The sequence below is a fragment of the Montipora foliosa genome, chromosome 7 (genome assembly GCF_036669935.1).
Source record: "Montipora foliosa isolate CH-2021 chromosome 7, ASM3666993v2, whole genome shotgun sequence".
In the NCBI taxonomy this organism is placed as follows: Eukaryota; Metazoa; Cnidaria; class Anthozoa; order Scleractinia; family Acroporidae; genus Montipora; species Montipora foliosa.
In genome coordinates, this window is record NC_090875.1 from 23867282 (window position 1) to 23873945 (window position 6664).

The 6664-nt window shown below is 38.6% G+C and overlaps 1 protein-coding gene across 1 annotated transcript in view; it reads left to right on the forward strand.

The window, feature by feature from the left end:
- The first annotated feature begins 2832 nt into the window (after positions 1-2832).
- Positions 2833-6664, forward strand: part of LOC138011459 (A disintegrin and metalloproteinase with thrombospondin motifs 20-like) — a 64009-nt gene continuing 60177 nt past the window's right edge. The window contains exons 1-2 of the mRNA XM_068858459.1: positions 2833-2873; positions 4562-4678. The gene's annotated coding sequence lies outside the window, so the exon portion shown is untranslated. The remainder of the gene's footprint in view (positions 2874-4561; positions 4679-6664) is intronic.

Consider the following 6664-nt stretch of genomic DNA (forward strand, 5'->3'; position numbering starts at 1 on the left):
CCTTTCACTTTCCGCTAAACATAGCTTTCACAGCCAACAATGCCGCCGAACAGCTGGATGCGATTTCGAGTCCCACGCAATTAGTTCCAGTCCGAGGCAAACTTGTTGAGAACTTTCAAATTTTTGACCCAGTTGGTTAACATTAGATCGAGATCCCACCCACAGAAAACACCGCATGATACTTCTTATGCTTTGTACTATGCGATCAAGTCATTCCCTATGCACTGCGTTCGTTCTCGTGCCAAATACCGAAGTGCTTTATCCTCAGTGTGGCCTCTTTTTGAGCACTCAAATTCGAAGATGTAATTTTAAGGAAAAAAGTGACGAATTTCTTCAAAAAAATGATCTAATATCGCGATGTTGTCTCTATTTTCCGTCCGGTTGTAAGTTAAAACTGGATGGTGAGACGCGATGGAATCCTCTAAAATCACATATGTCTTCTTAACTTTTCCGGTCCTGTTCGCCCTAATGCGTGCGACTCTCACAGGGAATTTTCCTCATAGTTTTTGGCTCACGCGGTGTTGTACGGTTCATGGCAAAATGTAATCTTTCCAACGGTCATGGGAGTGCCCTTTGCGAAAGGAATCTGACATTGGGTATAAGATAAATAACTGAGGAGAAAGGCAGTCAGATAAGAAAGGATCGTTTTAGATCTGCAGAGATCTGTAGTGATTTAGGCCTTAGCACGATTAGACGATTAACACGATTTCAAAATTCAAAGACTCTCGGTGATTTTTACGAAAAAAACCGTCATTAAATTACTTTTAAAATTTGGACCTTATTTTAGGGACTCATTACATCGGGAGGAAGATTATAGTAATAGGGGTAGCCTGGAATGTGGTTCATCCTAACGGTACATATTATGTTTTGAGTTAAAGTGAAGAAGTTTCGGTGGCCATTGTGCTGCGATCTTCCTGAGTGCGAAATAAGATCCTACAATAGCACCAGCACCTTGTAAACTACTTTTGCTCGAAAGATCCTAGTACCATGGACAAGAAAAAAACTTAGTGGTGGCCATGTGTTCAGCAACTTCATTACACCAATTATGAAACTCGCCCGAAATTCCCCCATGTGAACCAAGCCATGATCTTCCTCTCCTCGTGTACATAATTCTTTGGTAGCAGCTGCCTCGTTGGTCCAGCAGTGCGAGGTTGTGATCCTAAATATCAGCTAAGTCTTTTCTTCGTATTTCTTTCAATCGAATTTATAAGTTTGAAACGTGTTCACTCATTTCTAACACTTAAAATTTCGCTCTGAAGGGAAAGATGGTTGTGGAACTGAGATGACAAGTAATGCTCAGCAACAAACGATTCGGGAACTAAGTGTTTTAGAGATCTTTGAACCCTCCTCTCTAGTTTTAACATCTAAGAACTAACCAAGTTCTGGCATTTAGGTAGATTGATCTCGAGTGAATAATAAATCAATATTGCTTCTTATTCGCTGCGCTAGCGAAAGCTTAAAATACATGCATGGAAACTGCAATGGTTTCTACTGCAGACCCATGGTGAGTACGACGCGCCTGAAGTGTTTCACTTGCAGCAGCGTTGCAAAATTATGGCACAAGGGTTTTATCCGTGTCTGACTTCATCGAAGTCAATACGAATTTCGAGGAGTTTCTGTTAATTTGTTTTTAATAGTAGGGAAGAATTTTTGCAATTGTTTCCGGTGAAGTGACAAGCCTTTTCCGGTGGCAACTACTTTTTTCATATCTTTTTTTTATATCCGCCTTCCCAAAGTTAATTTTGGAGAGCTGAGGCCCTTGTCAGATCATTCCATGCGAATAAACAAATAGTTCAGCGCCATTAAAACCACGCAGTTAATATAAAGTCCAACATCTGATAACATAGTAAGGAATAAAATTAAAAGCAAGCGTATTGGTCTGACTCTGGCAGATTAAAATTTGGATGGGTGTGGAAAAAGACTTGCGTCTCATTGACATTTATGCAGCGCTTTATGACGGAAATACGATGTAGAAAGCTAACTTATATTTGGTTGCTGAGTATCCATTACAACTGATTTGTGATTGAAAGTTAACGTGGTATTGTGTTGCTTAGGGTTGAAATCATAGTGCACTAAGTACCGATCATTCATTTCCCTCTAGTTTCCCTCAAATCTTACACTACTGTACTATTTATGCGACAATGTTCGTTCCAGATCAAATTTCACAAAGGATTTTATTCAGAAAAAACCGTGACAGGCTGACCAAAAGGTATTATTAACCGAAGCTGTTTGTTTTACTACAAAGGGACACTAACCTTTTCAGATTCATTTCATCGCATGGGGCCGATGATATATCTACATTCTTGTGGTGATGGAATTTATTGATGAATGCCTTTAAATGAAAAGATCGAACCCTAGTAAGGAGTTTTACGTCCGTACTTTAAGGGGTGAGAAACAATTTGTCGGGTGAGCATAGGAGTCGATATTTAACTTTGTTGTAGCCGGAAAGTTCGCTCGTTTTTTGCTGGTAATCTCATGTCCAGTTGAAACTTATTGATCAACATTTCATGCAATGAAGGAATTGTCAAACCACGCGTATATTTTTCGTGATCCTCGGTGAGATTCAATGCGTTTTCTGCGGTTCTTCTCTATCGCATCCGCACAGCCAAAGACTATTTGACAACACGGGTGGGTCAACCCCATTGAGTAAAGTGCTTTTATCACATAAAGGCAAGTCAAGACACTTGTCAACAAACCCAAAGACTAATAAATAGCGACAAAGCGGTCAAAATTGAGCACGAAACGTAATACGTTTCATTACTAGTTGTTTTGTTCTTTCGCGTCCAGTGTGGTTTGATCAGTGAGAAGGAAGGCAAAGACTTTTGCAGGAGGACTTCAACTTGTGCATCTGGAAGTCTTGCCAGCTATTGAAGGTAGTGATCAATTGCTTTTGTTTTAAAGAACCATCGTCCGGCGTTTGTCAGTATTTGTGTGATTGTTTAATAGCACCAAAACTGTATATTGTAAAAGGGTTTTTAGATAAGGGCGCAATCTCCAATGCATGAATGGTTCACAGACGAGGACCGTCGGGAGATATTCCCAGACTTACATGTAACCAGGGCATATTTTGTGCGAGGAAGGATCCGATTCAAACTGTACTCCGACTATAAACTGGTGAGGTTTGTGGAAAACTAGCATTTGGGAGTTACAGACACAGATTTTCCTATAATTTAAGGATACTTTGGGTTTGGTATGCATGATTGTTAGCATGTCAGACGAGGACGTGCTTCCAAATTTTAGAAATTGTTTAGTAATTACCCCTTTGGCTTTCTTTAAATACCGAGTCTTTTGCACGATCTCCCTAAACACTGAATCGAGTTTCCAAGCACAAGTTCTATTGAACATATGTTTTCAAAACGCTCGTAATTGTGGAATAATTGAGGGATTTGAGCAAACAGCCAGCACACGATCTTTAATTTGACATAACATTTGCATTTGAACGCTCAGCATCAACCTTTCGTCAAGTCAAATCGTCTCAAATTTACTTTTCATCCACCGTCTTTCTTGTTCACACCTGAGCATTCGTCGGCAAATTAAATGAGGTGTGATTTTATTAAAAGGTCTTTGTCGTTTGTTCTTGGACAGGGTCGGTAAAAGCCATTTTAACCACAATTATTTATGATGTCACTCACGGGGAGAGGAAAAAGACTAGAACCTTTGTCAGGGTGCATTTAGTCTGACAGTAGGTTTGTTATTAGGTGTCTTTCAATGTCAGCCGGTTATTATCGCTTTATCAGTTATTAAGTCAATTCTTGTTACAAGTCCGCTTTGCTTGCGGGGTAGTTATCCGTCAAGACTTCACCGCCTGGCTGGTATTAGTCACATCATCGAGCGATTTCCATCATTATTTGCGCAGGCGTGAGGTGTCGTTTGATGGAGAGGTGGTAGTTAAATTTAGAGGCAAAACGCTTACGGGAAAATCTGCGAGCCAGTTTTGGGTGTGTTTGTCTAAGAAAGTGGTCTTGAAAATCTACTTTTTCGTTGTTTAGTAATTATTACAAACGGCGTTTTCATCGATAATTGGAACTAAACGCAATCAATTTAGAACGCTTTGTCTTAACACTATAAATTTCTGCTCTTAAAATGAAAAGACTAAAAGTGAGTGCTTGATGTGCGTGGGGTTCTGGATTCTCTCATAATCGGCAAAAGAATTATCCATTCAGAATTAATGGCAAATATTGAATGGTTTCACGTGTTTAGAGCCAAAGCCAAACCGCCGGAGGGTTCAATTCAGTAACACAAAAAGAAAATAACTTGATCAGAGGTTTATTGTTTTATTAATAATCACCACAAGAATTTTGTATGTAATGACGATCGGTCTCTGAAGAAATGTCCCACTGCTAATGATATTGCGGAACCCGAGGTCTTCCTTCCTTTCAGTTTTAAGCAGTACAATGAAATACTCAAACCGCTCTAAATTGACTGAGTAATCGGGAATACAAGAATCGCAAATCGTTACTCTGGCTATAACTGTTTGCCAGGGATCATAAAAAGTCATTGCTGACAACTTGCCTACTACAAATGCCAAGAAATATAATTTACATTGTTAACCTTGTTGCAGGAGTCATTATCAAGTCCTGTTTTGTCAGTAAACTGTCAACGATTTCAAGGTCAGACGCGGACGATTTGAAGTGGAATTCGCAGATACGAGCATAAGGATTGCTGAGCGAGTGACAAGGTAAGTTCAAATCTGCTGAAATCTGGTTAGATAAGAACATTAATCACATTTTTTTTAAAGAAATTGTACAATTGATTACAGTTCAGAAAACTGTTTGTGATATTTAACTAAGGTATTAAGATGACATTACAATTTTACTCGTTTAAGAACAACTGAAACGCGTGCTCTCCAAAGGAGGGACTCTCTTGTGGCAGGAAATGCTTCAGTTTTTACGAGCACGTCTCAAACTGTCCACAAAATTGAACGACAGACACTCAAGTTCGATCATGAAGCGTTTATATATTCGGTTTTGCTTACAAACAGTTAATACGAGCTTTTTCTATGCGAAGCACTGTCAACTGAATGGAAAAACTTGGTGTTCTCAAAAATGGAGTTTTGTTTAACAGCCTTATGGTACATGAGAGCTTGGAAATTTAGCGCAAAGGAAGTGTGTTAAGGAAAATCAGCAGACCCTGAAAAGTGGGCAATATTTATCTACAGTGATGTGTTAAGGATTATATTAGGGTATTGTGCGGATGGCAAATTGATAATAAGCTCTCATGACGCTTTTTGCGTTGCCGCGAGAGGCTCGACTCACAGACTCTACTAATAAGTTTACTCAGGACCTGTAAAATATACTGTAAATGACAGATTTTTTCAAATAATCTGCAAGTGTTGAAATTGTATTTCAAGACTTAAATTCTTTAAGTAGTTTTAGCTGAACATCTGCTTCGGGAATTGAGCCCAATAATCCTCAGGCCATACAATCAGTGATTGCCTTCACAAAACTGACTAAGTGACACGTACAGCATTTCTTGATAAATCAGACTACGGATGCAATATGAGTAGACGATGCTTGTTGAATTTCTCAATTGCATCTTTTTTTCTTTTTTTTTTTTTTCGCATTTTGTGCATTTTATCAGTGCCTGAGAACACTAGCAACAGACCACCTTTGGAACTATGGATTTGTTTTTTATCAAGCTTCTAACTGATAGTAAGGACGCGAATAAAATGGCCGCAAAAATTCTCAAACAAAGCTCTCTCCTTGTTTATTGTCTAAACGTAAAAATAAGTGAATCGTCAGTTAAGGGTCACTAAATAGATGTTGGCTCGTTTCTTTAGTAGATTTGCATAAAACTGAATGGATCACGGAAATACCAGCAGTATAATACCAAGGCAAACAATGAAGTTGTTGTATATTGTTTGAGAAACTAGAGTTACTATGGTTAAGATAACTTGTTCATCCACTGAAGTTCATATGTACATACGCAAAAAGTTTTAAGAAACGATATTCAGTCTTTCATTGTAAGTTATTCATAATCCGCGATCTTTTGCGGGTAAACAATCTTGCTTTCGACATCAGTCAAGCAGGCGTCTTGTTTACCTTTCTCGGAAGATCCGCAATTAACGAAAACAGTGTGCTTCTCAAAGGTCATTAAATATCTCCTGCTTATTTGATTTTCTTGATGAAAACACAATGACATCATAACGAATTAATGAAATCCTCGCCCACCCGTGACGAACCAATCCTGGAGCATTCCTCAGATTTCTCCACATCCAATCATAAATCCAATTGCAATTTTTATTGGCACTATCTACTGCATTCTTTAAATTAATTCAAGTCCAACTACCTAGGTCGACTCGTTAAATATAAATGGAAAAGAAGTTTCTAAGTGGTGTTTAATGTGATTCTGCGTTTTTCAGTAATTCGTCACCTTTCGGCGGGGGTAGGTAACTTCAACATCTGTTTCGACTTTTCTCTGATGATTCCCGGAAAAGAAAGCTCTGATTTAGGGAGAGGAGGAATTTAGCGGTGACGCCGTCTTCTTTTCATGAAAATTAACTCTATCGTTTTTCTAGAAATTTCTTGTACAGTAATGTGATTTCTACAACGGTTCAACCTACAGACTCAAGATAGTACCACTGATTTACGTATTTGATCTTTGTTACCTCTGATTTCATGTGAAAAAAACTGTCTTGTAAAAGCTTCCAAAGTAAAACGACTAA